Source organism: Drosophila nasuta, unplaced genomic scaffold (genome assembly GCF_023558535.2).
Source record: "Drosophila nasuta strain 15112-1781.00 unplaced genomic scaffold, ASM2355853v1 ctg31_pilon, whole genome shotgun sequence".
Lineage (NCBI taxonomy): Eukaryota > Metazoa > Arthropoda > Insecta > Diptera > Drosophilidae > Drosophila > Drosophila nasuta.
The window spans coordinates 78,939-96,142 of NW_026869507.1; positions in this window are offsets into that span (position 1 = coordinate 78,939).

The following is a 17,204-nucleotide window of genomic DNA, read 5'->3' on the forward strand; positions in this document are numbered from 1 at the left end:
CACATGTATCGACTCAATCCTCCACAACAACAGGATGTGAAATGTTGTCCATAAACATTAGAAACCAATAGATCATCATATATTCTATTATTAAAATATTTCAATGATTCTGATAAATATTCCATGTGTTCAGGAAAAATTTTATCCTTAAACATTTTCATAAAATTATTTATTCCAGCTATAATTATATATATTCAACTTGACGATCGCGAATGAGAAGGCAATATACCTTTGTATTCAACTCACTTGGTACTCTTAGTTCAGTTGAAATTTTAACATCAATTGGCCCTGATTTGACCGACTCGTTTTTATATGAAAGATCAACAACAACAACAATAGGAGCCTTTGACTTGAAGTCCAGTGGTGATAAAAGTGCACGATTTTCATTAAATTTTACATTTAAATCTAAATATGGCTAGACTTCAGAATTTCAGCATATCCAGGATGAACCCATCAAAAGGGGCGACCAAGGAAGAGGAGATTGACTTCACTAAAGTTAATCGAGGCATCAATTGGGAACAGTGTCAAGAACTATTTACACAGCGTTTCGAAATGAAAGAAACGCCGGCAGTTATGTTCTTGGTGAACAGCCTTTCAGCTCACAACGAGTTTATTTACCACAAAATATGAGCGCCGAAGAAATTGCTGTGTCAACGGTACTTGCCAGTAAGGTAAGGCCCGTTTTGACAACAGATTACAGGGTATGGTGTTTTCTTTAAATGTACAAACGAGAAGTCAACTGCAAATGAAACTGAAAGCATTTACATTTGATAAAAATCGGAGTGCTGGAAGTACTGATGGTGATAGTGGTGACTGCTATACAAGAAAGTAGGTCATAAGATGGCGAAGTGTAAATTCAAACGGTCTGGATCGGAAAATGAACAGCATCGCGACTAGCAGAATGTCAACTTATTATTTCTATTGTATTATATTACAATACGAGGTATTGGAGACGCCGCCGCAGTGAGCAGTTTGGTCTCGCTAGCGGCATTTAATTAATAACTTCTAAATTAAAATAGATGTCTTCAATCGGTGATTTTCGCTGAATAGAGGAAAATCATAGAATTTTTTTAAATAATAACAATTTTTCTTTTAATTTTAATTAAAAAAATTTTTTAAATATAAAATTGTTTTATTTTTTTAACTTTAGTTAACATATTTCATAAATAAACTTTATCTAAAAAGGCTAGAATTTTATTCGCAATCAACGCAGTTCATCGTTGCATGGTTATATGGATATCTGCGTATTTTCCTTTGGGGGTTTCTTTGACAAATTCCAGGTGTATTTGGTATGTCTAACATCTACAATAGGGCTGTATACTTAATTTGTTGGTTATCAGCTATTTCAGTAGCTAATATAATTATTTTGGGTAAACTTTCATCAGAGTTTAATAACATAATCATCTTAGCTGCACTTCGCTTGCCAGAATTATACAAATAGTACTAGCCACAGATACGAGCTCTTCGCACGAAAATGCTTGAATGATGTCCTAAACTCTTTTTTTGTTTTCTCCTGGCTGTCAGTAAAGTAAATAAGAACGTTAGAGTCGAGGTGTGCTCGACTGTGCGATACCAGCTACCAATTTTGAGTAAAACCAAAATATTATGGAATTTTTTAAATATACCCAAAAATACAAATATACTAAAATTGTACCAAACGGTATATTTGTTATATCGATATAGTACCACATTCAAAATATACCATAGACGGCACAATATACCAGATTGTTGGCCAAAGCAGCTAAGTATGTAGGTGTTTTGCCCATACAAAAGTATTTCTTGAATAACTTCCACAATTTTTATCTGATCACAAACAAACATAACAAATGCTGTCGATAAAAATATAGCCCTATCTCTTATAGTCTCTGAGATCTATTTGTTCATACGAACAGACGGACAAATACACAGACACACAGACGGACAGATCGTCTCGTTTGTTGATGCTTATCAAGAATATATATACCTTTATAGGGTCGCAGATGCCTCCTTCTACCTGTTACATACATTTCCTGCCGGCACAAAGTTATAATACCCTTTAACCTTATGGATAGCGGATATAAACATTGATATCGAGCCCAGTCGAACCTCAAAAGTTCTGGTCTACGAAAGTTTAGTTTGTTAGTAAACATTATTATCTATCTATCTCTTTGTGCACTACACCTCATAAAATTTGGTGACAAACACAATCACAGGTCACAAACAATTATTTTGTAGTTAATTACATACCTTTATCCATTTTAATAGGAACAAGTTAGAAAGCTACAGTCGAGTGTGCTCGACTGTAAGACATCCGCTACCTATTTTGAATAAAAACAAAATATTGCGGTTTTATTTTCAAAACATTCCGAAAATACTACAAAATACTACAAATATACCGAATGGTATATTTTGTATATCGATATAGTACGGTAGTACGGTAGGCGGCACAATGTACCAGATTGTCGGCGAAAGCCCCTAGTAAGTAGGCGCTTTTGCCCGTACAAAAGTATTTTCTAATACCTTCCACAATTTTATCTGATCGCAATCAAATTTCCTGTACCCATAAATTCTATAGTTATGATTGTATACACCAAAATTCGCAGCTCTAGCTTTAAAATTACGCATGTTATTCAATTTGAAACACACTTCTCCCCTACAGAATTGTTTGATTGTGTAGCTCGAGGTTGATACGCGCGGGTGCTGAGGTCTTAACTGATTACGACCAAAAGAGCGCTGCGTCAATCTTTACGGTGGAGGAGGAACATCTTCTTCTTCAGTCACCTCGGCCCATCGCCAGAGTTACAGTCCAGTGACCGAGGGAGTAGAGGAGGCCTCATTTGCGAGAAAATTCTGGAAGATGTTCGAAAGAAATTTACGAATAAAACCACAGAATAAGATTGACTATTTTGTCAGTGATAATTTATTACAAAAAGTATGTACGTGTGTGTATGTATCAGTGTATGTCGTATGAGTGTATTATCGTCAGAGTTGCATGTTGGCGATGTTATCGTTGTTGCACTAGGCTTGGAGTTGCCGGATCTGCGTTATTCTATGTGGCCGGAGAGAGGGGCATGTTAACTCCTCCCCCTCAGTCCGAAGAGAAGGCCATAGAGGGAAATGACCGGATCGGAGAAGGATGGCTCGGTGACGTGCTGTTGGTGTACGCCACGAACTCCGACGATATTTTGAATTTTACAATTTTGTAAAAAGTGTGTTCTTAATGTTAACGTTGCATTTTGATTATTTATTAAACAACAACTTATGGCTAAAGAGCTATTAATTACGTGGTCTATTAGTTTAACGGTGTTAGGGTTTCTTGTTTCTTAACTGTTTTCCTAATTATATAATTTATTTTCCGACAGCATTTGTTATGTTTGCACGCAGATCAAGTTTGTTTCAAATTTTTGCTAAGCCCCCTTCCGCTCCCGCAAAACAAAAAATCGGATAACAAGCGTAATAAAAAGCTAGAGCTGCGAATTTTGGTATATACAATAACAACAATTTGGTTCTGATCAGATAAAAATGGGCAAAAGCGTCTACTTACTAGGGTCTTTTGTAACGGCGCCTACAGCAAAATGTATTGAATTCGGCCTAAAAGTTTGCTAAGTTTAAGCCAAGGTTGATGCTGTTGCAGGTAGCTCCTAAAAGTATGCATTTGTTAGTCTGTCGAATTAGCTTAAGCTGCTGTTAAGCTGAGCTTAAAGCAGCGCTGTAAGCAGCTGATAAGCTGAGCAGTGTTGTAAAACTGCTGATAAGCTTAAAGTGCATCGGTTGCACTGGAAAGCTCAGCTTTGACATCTGCGCCAGCTGCATCAGCTTGAGCGCGGCCAACTTAGCGAAAGCCGGTTCCGGTTTGGTAATTTTTCTAATGACCGGCTGCGTACCTAGACGCGTAATTATAGAAGATTTAAATCGGAAGGCATCGAGCGCTATTGGGGATTTTTTATTGCCATTGCTATTATTTGGTAAGAGAAAAGTTTTATCGTGTCATAGGAGGACTCCGTTTAATTAAAATTTTGTTCGCAGGATTGGTTTAGTTGCCTTCAAGGCCTTGTTCTTTGCTTCGAAGCAGACAGCCAGTTTGCTTCGACCAATTGCCTTCGCAAGCCGCAGCTTGTCCTGCAGGCCATTCTCGGCCAGCGGAGCACCCTCTCCGGCCCTCTCGGCCAGCGGAGCACCCCTGCACCGGCCCTCACGGCCATCGGAGCACCCCTGCACCGGCCCTCACGGCCAGCGGAGCACCCTCTCCGGCCCTCTCGGCCAGCGGAGCACCCCTGCACCGGCCCTCACGGCCAGCGGAGCGCCTCTACAGGCCACCGCCTGGCCTACGAAGCGCCTTTAGGCGCCAACTTTAACTCTCTGCCAGCGTCAGCAATTTGTTTTGTGAAATCATTGATCGTCTCTAATCGTCAATTAAAAGTGTTGTCAAAAAAACAAAACAAAATGATTTAAATCAAATCATTCAAGTAATATATAAAACAAAACAAAAAAAAAGTTCAAATTGCAAATTATAAGAATGTTTGAAGAAGTGTAGCGCTTTCGCACGAAACAAATTTAAATTTATAAAGTTCGAAAACAAAGTTAAAATTTGAATAAATAATAAATAAATAGAAAATGAAGTGCAGTTTCGTTAAAAAACAAATAAGTTAAAAATGTGAAAGGTGCACTACGAAATAAAAAATTAAAATTTCATTTAGCGCTTATGTTTGAATACTGATTGAAACAATTATAAAAAATAAAAATAAAAATAAATAAAAGTGTAGATCCATTAATTCGATTTAAAAGCGAAGCGCCAACACATATTAAAATCAAAATTAATAAATGCAATCGCAATTATGAAAGATTAAAACAAATTGTAAAAGTGCGATTAGAAAAAATAATGAAATTGTAAAAAGAAAAATATTAAAACAAGAGCGCTGTAAAATTGTAAAGATAATAATGAAAAGAGATGAATAGTTATTCAAAAGCAGATCGAAAATTAAAAACAATATAAGTCATGTGTAGAAAAGAACATGAATTATAAGTAAAATTTTGTTTAAATTAATCATTAATTGGTTGTGCTAAAGATTGATAATGTTTAATTCAAAAATGTGCGGATGTGCTTATTGTGAAAAATTTATTTATTTTTATTATGAAACACCTCGTCGTTTAGCGCGTTCCAGCACTTCGCCGGAGATCGATCACCGCCGCAGGAGTTCTGGGGTAAGTTCGTTAAAAAACTGAAAAATGAACATCTTGTACAAAAAGTTCACGAAAACTAAATATGTTTATAGAAAGTTAAATAAGAATAATAGAAGAGATAAAAGTTGCGCTAAGATAAATTAATTCTTAATAAATAAAAAAAGTGAAATGAAACACAGCCGATGAAAGCAAAACTAATTTAAAATAGACAAATTATATGATTATTGTTAAACAAATGAATATTAAACAATTAGAAAAAAACAAATACGGCTCAAAAAATTGAAACATTCTCAAATACAATTTAAAAATTATTAGATTTTAATATTATATCTTTTTGTTATATTATATCATTTTTAAAATTTACTTTATACTCGTTTATAATGTATTATGTCTTATATATTTACATCTTTAATTAAAACAAATTTGAACATGGAATAGTTTTTCTTTTGATTAGCCGAACCTGACCTTAGGCTCCACCGTCGTAGGGCCCAAAAGGGATCACCAGAGCCAGGCTAAATCCATAAATAAGGCGGCGACCCGCATTCACGCAAGTCTCAGTGGCTTAGCTAACTTGTCCGATAAGGATAAGGAGAGGCTTGCCTGACTAACACGATCGTCTCGGTTGTTGACGCTGATCAAGAATATATTTACTTTATAGGGTCGGAGATGCCTCCTTCTACCTGTTACGTACATTTCCAGCCGGCACAAACTTACAATACCTGTTGGCACCGGATCCGTGCCTTGGCTCGTAGTGGGTTAAAATCTTCTGAAATCCTTGTTATCTTCATTACATTTCCTAAATTTCATTATATTTTTTCATATTTTTTACTTACATTCGTGCTCTGCGCACACCTTCAAATCCCTATTATTTTCATCACAATATTTTGCCTCTGCTTGGGCTAACATACAAATCAAAAGTAAATCACGCTGCCGAAGTTTGCAGCTGCATTACTACGTTTTGCGGGCCGAACGGTGAAATACCTATGCATAAAGAGAATCACCGATTACAAACGCCCAGTAGGAAATGCGTTTGCAAAGTAGAAAAAGTAGAAAATTTTTAAATCAAATTTAACTACGATTTAGTAGATCGTGGTCGAAAACGTGAGACGAACACGTGCTACGAATACGTGATACGCTCTTATCATTAACGAACGTAGCGTACATTGAGAATCAGGGGCGCAGCGCTGTACCCAAAACAATCGAAGGCGTTAACGCCCAAGACGATCAAATACGTCAACGTCTAACACGAAACAACGAGCGGAAACGTGGCGCACGCCACATCCAAGACGATCGAATACGTGAACGTCTAACACGAAACAACGTTACGAAACGAAAGGACGGAAACGTGACGCAACGCCGCATCAAGACGATTGAATACGTAATGAAATGTGTTCGGAAGCTCAACGCTACATGTAAAACGATCGAAGGCGCCACGCTCACTTATCTCATCAACTCGAATGTATTCGAAATCGTAGCGGAGGAAGGATCACGTGATGAACGTTACGTTATGGAATTCAGACGAAAGTACAACACCATTTCCAAGACACTTGAAGATAAAATAGAAAATCTGAAAGAAAAACCCAATAATGCTCTAAAAATTCCATTTCCCTTAAAGATATACTATTCTTCTTTATTGTTCTGTATGTAACATATTTTATTTCCAAATACATTATTTAAAAATCAATTATCTAAATTAGCATACATTTTTCTAATTTTATTGATTTTTGTGAGCGAACAGTATAGAAATGACAGGCACATGTATCGACTCAATCCTCCACAACAACAGGATGTGAAATGTTGTCCATAAACATTAGAAACCAATAGATCATCATATATTCTATTATTAAAATATTTCAATGATTCTGATAAATATTCCATGTGTTCAGGAAAAATTTTATCCTTAAACATTTTCATAAAATTATTTATTCCAGCTATAATTATATATATTCAACTAGACGATCGCGAATGAGAAGGCAATATACCTTTGTATTCAACTCACTTGGTACTCTTAGTTCAGTTGAAATTTTAACATCAATTGGCCCTGATTTGACCGACTCGTTTTTATATGAAAGATCAACAACAACAACAATAGGAGCCTTTGACTTGAAGTCCAGTGGTGATAAAAGTGCACGATTTTCATTAAATTTTACATTTAAATCTAAATATGGCTAGACTTCAGAATTTCAGCATATCCAGGATGAACCCATCAAAGGGGCGACCAAGGAAGAGGAGATTGACTTCACTAAAGTTAATCTTCCTCTTTTTACTCCTTATGCTGACGACCTCCAGTTCCTCTCCGATGACATCGACGTTCAAACCACGGAGAAATATTTGGACTAACGAAAGAGAAGGAGCTCCTTTCCACGCTCTACCAAGGAATAAGGAATATAGAATCTATGAAGCTTCTAGTAAATTCCTAGTAAATTTAATGCTAATTCCATAAAATTAACATTGGAACATTTTATTTACATTAAGTAATTAAATACGTGTAATTATACTCTAAGAAAACTGGATGATGGAAATATTTTTTCCATTTGAAAATGTAATTGAATAAAACAAAACAATAAATTCTATTGAAAACTAAATTTAAAAATTTTTTAAATGGGGAATGGTAAATTTGGGAATTTTCAGCTTTCTTTTCAGTTTTATTTTCCAGCTCACTACTTCAGATACTTATTTCAAATAAATGTTATTGAAATAAATTCGAAATTTTCATTAGAGAATGGGAAATTGGGGAATTTTAAGCTTTCTTTTTCAGCACTTTTCACCTTTTAAATAGCATTAATAAATGTATTTGAAATTTAATTTCATCATTTTAAATGGGGTATGGGAAATTGAAACAGGTCTGTTAACAGAAACAGGTCCGATATCAGAACCGGATATCTGTTCTGTACAACCAGGTCTGTTTAAAAGAACAGCTACCTGTTCGATACAACCAGGTATGTTTAAAAGAACGGTTAGCTGATCTGTTTAACAGTCAGATAGCTGATCTGTACAGCCAGCTCTCTTCATCAAAACATGATAAGGTAGATGTATCTGTTTGTTGGATATATATGATTATATTTCGTAAAATAGATCACAGTATACTAAAGACCACAAGACTGAAATAATTACTAGTTCACTAACAGTTGAATGAGATAAATTTGAAAGAAAATGATTTAAACAGTTTTAACTTAATTAACTAAAAGCCGAAATGCTCTAAAAAAATTTTCTGATCTTAAACAACTCAAAAGTCAGAACAGTATTGGTCTGGAGGAAATATTTAAACCTATAACTGAACCATTACATGAACTTGTGAATTATAACAAAAAATTTCAGAAATTGATACCATCAGAGCTTAATAATGTTGAGACTGGAAAAAACTAAGCAAAACTACACATACCACACAAACATACCACCTAACATGAAAAGGAAACTCACATTTCACAGTGCTAAGAGACAATGCTCAAAACCTTTTTTTCAACTTTGCTTTTATTTATTGAATCTTCTTCTTAATTTTGAGACTAACAATAAGTGTACGAATCTTAACATTAAAATTAAGCTAACAGTGGGCTAAGACTGCATTCTGGTTGCGTGTCCCTCAAGTCGGTCGCTGGTTAGGTAAGTCATTGCGACGAAGACATGATTGGTTGCTCAACCTTGTTAGACCTCTCGCCAGGTGGTTAGGGTGCAACAGTAGCTGAGTAATGTACTTTTCCTTCTGTTCTGCGATCACTTCTTTGACTGGTAGGATGTTTAAGTCGCGTTGTATGTTTTCGTTACGAACGTACCAAGGTGCCCCGGTGATGGTTCTCAAGATCTTCGACTGAGCTCGCTGGACTATGTCAATATTACTATTGCTGGCATTCCCCATAACTGGGAGCCGTACATCCATATAGGCTGCTGGCTCTTAGCTTTAGGTGTGTTCTTTTGGCTTCAATGTGCCGGCGCCATGTGAGTAGATGTTGTTATTCGTGTGCTTGTCGGGGAGGTCTGCTGTGTAGAGGACGTATAGTGTTGGCCCTAGCACACTACCTTGAGGAACTCCAGCTCCAAAAGTGAAATCATCAGTTATAGCAGTGTTGCATCTCACAGTAAATTTTCTGTCGTAAAGGTAAGACTCTAAAACTTATGGATGTTGCTGGGGAGCATTGTCTTGATCTTGTACATTAGACCTTCTAGCCAGACTCTATCAAATGCTTGAGAGACATCTAAAAATACGGCAGTACAGTACTCTCGTTTTTCGAACGCGTTCCGAATTTCTGATGTTATCCGGTTGACCTGCTCAATTGTTCCGTGCTTTTCGCGAAACCCAAATTGGTGTGACGGTATTCCTTCCTGAGTCTTAGGTATGTGTTTATCCGAGTCAACACGCATTTTTCAAAGAGTTTAGATAAGCATGAAAGTAGGCTTATAGGTCTATACGACGTAGGGATTGTGTGGTCTTTTCCCGGCTTTGCTATCATTATTATAATTGACTTTTTCCATCTCACTGGATAGTAGCCAAGTTTTGCGATGGCATTGAAAAGCTGGGTGATAGTGCAAACGGCGCAATATGGGAGTTCGATGATCGTTATGTGATCGCACCCCGGAGATTTTTCGGATTCACTTGATTTTTGATGATGCTAACGATTTTATTTGGGCGAAATTCGATTGGCTCATGTTGAAGCTGAGGCTCATTTGGGAAAGTCGGCAAAAGTAAACGCACTCGTGGCAGGATTTGGTTGGAATACATTTTTAAGATGGTTGGCAAACGTGCTGGCTCTGTCTGCGTCACTGCGCGCCCAGCCTCCTGTGGGATTTCTAATAGGCATCACGGTTTCTTTCGGTGAGCTCAGAGTCGGGTGAGCTCTCCATAGTGAGTTTTTGTACAAGAAATACACAATTGCTCTTTGTAGTGGCGTTGAACATATGCTTCTTCTTGTTGTAGAGCTTTAGTAAGTTCAAGAGAGGCATGTCTTAAACTTTGCTTAGCAGATGGCGATCTGTGGAATTGCCACTGTCGACGTAAGCGTCGCTTTTCGAGGACGAGCTGCTCGATTTGTAGATTTGTCTTCTTTCGATGGCTTTGTTTATTTATGGTTTGAGGTGTTGAAGCTTGGGCTGCAGAGACAAGTACAGACTCCAGTGAATTAACAAAGCTGTCTACGTCGGCTTCATTGTTGAGATGGGTCTTAGTGTGAGCTAATATATAATACTTTCTGTACTTAATCCAATTGGTTTTCTGTGAGGTCAATTTTAATGATTGTTCCAATGTTCCTGGATGCCGGAGTAGAATAAACAGTATAGGCAAGTGATCAGATGAAAGATCCGAAATGCATTCGCTACCCATAGGGTACAAGGGTATTATAACTTTGTGCCGGCAAGAGATGTATGTAACAGGTAGAAGGAGGCATCTCCGACGCTATAATATATATATTCTTGATCAGCGTCAACAGCCGAGACAATCTAGCCATATCCGTCTGTCCGTCTGTCCGTATGAACACCTAGATCTCAGAGACTACCAGAGATAGAGCTATAATTTTTTCGACAGTATTTGTTATGTTTGCACGCAGATCAATTTTGTTTCAAAATTTTTGCCACGCCCACTCCCGCTCCTGCAAATCAATAATAACAAGACTAATATTAAAGCTATACGTGCGAATTTTGGTATATACAATAATAACAACGGTGTTTGTGATTCCTGAAAATTTGGTTGCGATCAGATAAAAATTGTTTAAGTTATTAAAGAAATAGTTTTGTATGGGCAAAACCGCTTGCTATGTATGTATTTTATGTATGCGTATACATACATATAATTAAATGTTCGCGGTTCACGAACAGTAAAAATAAAACACAAGGATTTATTTTTGTTTACTTAGTAGACTGCTTTATTGTTAATTATAAGCTCGCGGGCTACGCGACTTAGCGTCTTCGTGACCTCCCGAACGGAGCCGTCAGCGAGACGAATCCGCGAATCCTTAGCCAATGTGTTCTCGGGGTACTAAGTCGTGCGGCCAACTCTTCATTGATGAAACTCGTGGCAGTCCCAACAGAATATCACGGCAGGAGTCTGACATGCTGCCTGTAAATGTCCCGGTTCCGCGCATCGTCGGCAAACCCGGGCTACATCCGGCACTGAAGTTTGTCCTGTGGGAGTGTTCCGAACGGGTGGTTGGCGGGGCCTGTCCTCGGGTGGTCCTCGGAAAGGGTTATGCCACGTCGGTGGAGTCTGGGTTGACGGATATGCCTCGCTGCGGGCCGGTGACGGGGCAAAATGGCAGTCGCCGTTGCCAGTGAGGTTCGTGGCTGGATTCGATCCTGGATCCCTCCGTGGCCAACTGGATCACGAGTGCCGGGGAATTGGCCTGTGTAGACTTGACGTGGCAGGGGTAGAAGACAACACCGGGACGTGAGACGTCGTACGTGCTTCCGTCTTGGGGAGGGTAAACGGCGGGGCGTGTAAAACTGCTGGCTCAAGCCCGAGGTGGTGGCTTGCGCGTCGGGTTGTGGAGTGCGCGGTCGCGTGTATAATATTTCCAATTCGGCCAGTCAAGCCCAGATTTTCTTTCCAAGCCTACTTTTGGTTATTAGGGACGCGAACGCCATACGCAGGTCCTCGACTTTGCCTTCGACCGAGAACTTAAATTCTGCGCCAATGCTTCTAGCTCATCGCGCCGACGATAGTAGATCCATTTCACGCCAACTCCAGGGTTGGGTATCTCCTGCGAGCACGCGTCGCTATCACTCTCATGATCACTCATATTAAATTTTTCTTTCTTTGGAACACTCGCGGAAATTTAACGACTTAAACTACAAAATCACACCTTCCTAGTGGGTTTTATGCCACTCGGAAACTGAGTTCCACTTGACTTGTAGGGTCCCTGCTCGGGCGCCACTTGTAACGAACCGTCACAACGCCGAGGTAGCTAGGGCTGTCCAGGGATCGAAATAAGAAATTTATGTTTGCTGAAACCCTACAAGTCGAGTATCTCAAGGTGTGAGACGATCTTTGTAGACAAATGGAGATCACGATGTAAAAGAAAGACAGGAGTTTTCAATTCTTAATTTGTTTTATGTATTTGTTATTTCTCTGGCAACAGGTTAGTCAACAATGATGTAGATATTTCTGCTTCTGGGGTTGTTCTCAGGTCCAACGTCGATAGGAATGTCACACGGGTGGTTTGTCACGGGAGTCAGTGTGAAGCACACTGACTATGCTGCACTGTACACACTTTTCGGAGTCGACTGTAGTGGTTGTAGTCACCCTACTACAGCTAACGGGAAGAGTTGTGGTTCGTGCGAATAATGTGGAAAACGGGGCACGCGGCGTGGGTGAAATGGTTGTGAGTGTGGAGTCACACTGGCCCAATCACACTGTACACGCTGTTCCGGCGTCGACTGTAGTAGTTTGTAGTCACACTACTACAGCTAGCGGAAGAATTCGGTGTACTTCGCGAAGAATCGTAACCGGGATGTACGGTGTAGGTGAGGCGAGTGTTGGTGTGTAATCACACTGGCACAGCCGCACTATACACACTATTTCAGCGTCGACTGTAGTGGTCTGTAGTCACACTACTACAGTGAACGGAAAAAATATGCGCGTTGTGCGAAAAGGAAAACAACGACGAATGAAAGACGCGGCGAAAAGGAATAATATCTAGCGTATATCGTTAGTGTGGTTGTGTTAGTGCGTTGTCGCACTCGAGTTGGGTTATGCAATAACGATGCTACTGGTTATGCGTAATCGCATATGTTAACCGGGGAGCAAAGGGAATAATAAATGTGTAAGCGGGTATCAAGCATTCAGCTTGAAAGTACCTGTAAAATATTCGTGGGGTACTTGATGAAACTTCTCGTTGTAACTTTGCACGTGGTTTTTCCAAGACTTTTCTTAATGGCACTCGCGGGTAAAACGTTTCGCACTGGCAAGTTCTTATCAGAGAGTGAGAGCCGCCCTCCTACTCTCGCCTTTTTATCTAGGTCAATTTCTTGGCTCTGCCAACTCGCTTTTACTTTCTTTTCCTAAATTTGCGCATGCGCTGCTAACTCACTTTGCGTTGCACTTGCGCTGTTAACTCACTTCTTTACCACGTACGGACCATCGAATTTCGGAGCTAGTTTTGCTGCGAAACCGTCGGCAGCATTGAGAGATGGTGTTGCCGCAAAAAGGTCGCCATTGCTTCCGGCGTAGATTGTAAGGCCGACTCTGGTCATGGCTCGCTTGGTTCAGGTTTCCGCGTACGATTGTAAAGATCACCTGCAGTCTTTTGCCTTATCGCCGGGGTCTTCTAGTTCGCCGGGGCCTCTGGTGTCACTTCGTCATATAATCCTCCGGGAAGTCGTGGCTCCCTACCCTGCACTAGGAAAGCTGGACTGTAGCCGGTGGACTCGGAGACGCTGGAATTTATAGCTAATGTGATCTTCGGAAGCAACTCATCCCATTGGTTCTGTTGTCCGTCGATTAGTTGCGAAATCATGGTCTTAACTGTCCGGTTGGCTCGTTCCGTTGGGTTTTCATGTGGCGAATAGGAGCAGTGTGTTGTAGGTCGACTCCGGCGGTATTTAGGAATGCCTTGAATTCGTATGGGAATTGCGTCCCATTGTCACATACGAAATGTCGCGGAACCCCGAAATGAGCGATGATACGTTCTCGGAACGCACGCTGAAGCCTAGCAGTAGTGGCACGTCGTAGTGGCACTAGTTCTACCCATTTGGAAAACAAGTCAAAGAAAACGAGGAGCATAGTGTTACCTTGCTTGAACGAGGAAGTGGGCCGACGAAATCGGCTCCAATGACGGCGAAGAGTTCTTCTGCGGGCCGGGTATGCATGGGTCCGGCAGGCTTCTGCTGTGATGCCTTGAATTTTTAATTTCGCTGTGGTTCCTCACTCACCTGTTGTATGCGCCGTGATAACCAAGAACAAGGTTGGTCCGGGTTGGATCTCATCTTGAGGACTGAGAGGACGTTTGAAGTCGACAGTCCGGATGATAAGTCGTGTCATGAATGCTTGTGTCCGGGATGGATCTCATCTCGAGGACTGGAGAGGACGTTTGAAGTCAACAGTCCGGATGATGAGTCGTGTCATGAATGCTTGTGTCCGGATGGATCTCATCTCGAGGACTGGAGAGGACGTTTGAAGTCGACAGTCCGGAGGATAGGTCGTGTCATGAATGCTTGTGTCCGGGATGGATCTCATCTCGAGGACTGGAGAGGACGTTTGAAGTCGAAAGTCCTGGAGATGGGTCGTGTCATAGACACTCGGTCCCCTTGTGTCCGGAACGGCAGGAATTACACTGGACAAGGTGACCGGGAGCGGAATTGGGGCAGCGGGGTTGTGCCTTGTAAGGCGGGGACGGGGTCTAGGAGACGGTCGGGGCATTGGATCTGCCTCTACGCGTGTTCGTCTCCGTGGAACTGGAGAAGGGGTGTCGCCAGGATAGGCTCGGAGTGCGAAGCTTGAGTGCCCAAAGGTGTTTTCATCGATGTTAGCGAGTTATCTAAACGAATCTGGGCTGTACCGCAACAAAGGAAATCTAGGCCCAGTATCAAGGATATGTGGCAGGACTAGGAAAGCTATGCGAACTTCTCGATTCTCCAGGCGGACACGCGCTGTGAGCGTCTTCGTGACCTTCCGAACGGAGAAGTCAGCGAGACGAATCCGCGAATCCTTAGCCAATGTGTTCTCGGGGGTACTAAGTCGTGCGGCCAACTCTTCATTGATGAAACTCGTGGCAGTCCCAACAGAATATCACGGCAGGATTCTGACATGCTGCCTGTAAATGTCCCGGTTCCGCGCATCGTCGGCAAACCCGGGCTACATCCGGCACTGAAGTTTGTCCTGTGGGAGTGTTCCGAACGGGGTGTTGGCGGGGCCTGTCCTCGGGTGGTCCTCGGAAAGGGTTATGCCACATCGGTGGAGTCTGGTTGACGGATATGCCTCGCGGCGGGCCGGTGCCGGGGCAAAATGGCAGTCTGGCTGGATTCGATCCTGGATCCCTCCGTGGCCAACTGGATCACGAGTGCCGGGGAATTGGCCTGTGTAGACTTGACGTGGCAGGGGTAGAAGACAACACCGGGACGTGAGACGTCGTACGTGCTTCCGTCTTGGGGAGGGTAAACGGCGGGGCGTGTAAAACTGCTGCACGGTCGCGTGTATAATATTTCCAATTCGGCCAGTCGAGCCCAGATTTTCTTTCCAAGCCTACTTTTGGTTATTAGGGACGCGAACGCCATCCGCAGGTCCTCGACTTTGCCTTCGACCGAGAACTTAAATTCTTGCGCCAATGCTTCTAGCTCATCGCGCCGACGATAGTAGATCCATTTCACGCCAACTCCAGGGTTGGGTATCTTCTGCGAGCACGCGTCGCTATCACTCTCATGATCACTCATATTAAATTTTTCTTTCTTTGGAACACTCGCGGAAATTTAACGACTTAAACTACAAAATCACACCTTGCTAGTGGGTTTTATGCCACTCGAAAACTGAGTTCCACTTGATTTGTAGGGTCCCTGCTCGGGCGCCACTTGTAACGAACCGTCACAACGCCGAGGTAGCTAGGGCTGTCCAGTTATCGAAATAAGAAATTTATGTTTGCTGAAACCCTACAAGTCGAGTATCTCAAGGTGTGAGACGATCTTTGTAGACAAATGGAGATCACGATGTAAAAGAAAGACAGGAGTTTTCAATTCTTAATTTGTTTTATGTATTTGTTATTTCTCTGGCAACAGATTAGTCAACAATGATGTAGATATTTCTGCTTCTGGGGTTGTTCTCAGGCCCAACGTCGATAGGAATGTCACACGGGTGGTTGTCACGGGAGTCAGTGTGAAGCACACTGACTATGCTGCACTGTACACACTTTTCGGAGTCGACTGTAGTGGTTGTAGTCACCCTACTACAGCTAACGGGAAGAGTTGTGGTTCGTGCGAATAATATGGAAAACGGGGCACGCGGCGTGGGTGAAATGGTTGTGAGTGTGGAGTCACACTGGCCCAACTGTACACGCTGTTCCGGCGTCGACTGTAGTAGTTTGTAGTCACACTACTACAGCTAGCGGAAGAATTCGGTGTACTTCGCGAAGAATCGTAACCGGGATGTACGGTGTAGGTGAGGCGAGTGTTGGTGTGTAATCACACTGGCACAGCCGCACTATACACACTATTTCAGCGTCGACTGTAGTGGTCTGTATTCACACTACTACAGTGAACGGAAAAATATGCGCGTTGTGCGAAAAGGAAAACAACGACGAATGAAAGACGCGGCGAAAAGGAATAATATCTAGCGTATATCGTTAGTGTGGTTGTGTTAGTGCGTTGTCGCACTCGAGTTGGGTTATGCAATAACGATGCTACTGGTTATGCGTAATCGCATATGTTAACCGGGGAGCAAAGGGGAATAATAAATGTGTAAGCGGGTAACAAGCATTCAGCTTGAACATTACCTGTAAAATATTCGAGGGTTACTTGATGGAACTTCTCGTTGTAACTTTGCACGTGATTTTTCCAAGACTTTTCTTAATGACACTCGCGGGTAAAACGTTTCGCACTGGCAAGTTCTTATCAGAGAGTGAGAGCCGCTCCTCCTACTCTCGCCTTTTATCTAGGTCAAGGTCTTGACTCTGCCAACTCGCTTTTACTTTCTTTTTTCTAAATTTGCGCATGCGCTGCTAACTCACTTTGCGTTGCACTTGCGCTGTTAACTCGCTTGGCTCTTTTGCCTTGCACATGAGCTGTCAACTTGCTTGGCTCATACTTGCGCTGCGCATGCGCTGTTAACTCACTTTGCGTTGCACTTGTGCTGTTAACTCAGCACAGCTGGGTGAGTGACCTTGTATGAGAGAAAAACTCTGGTATATACGTTTTTGGGCTATTGTTTATTTTGAGGCGCAGTATGGTGCGTCACACTATCGTAGTTATGATTCTGATTCCTGAAAATGTGGTTGCGATTAGATAAAAATTGTCGAAGTTATTAAAGAACAAGTAAGAAAGTTACAGTCGAGTGTGCTCGACTGTGAGATACCCGCTACCCATTTTAATAAAGGCAAAATATTGCGAAATCATTTTTAAAATATACCGAAAATACT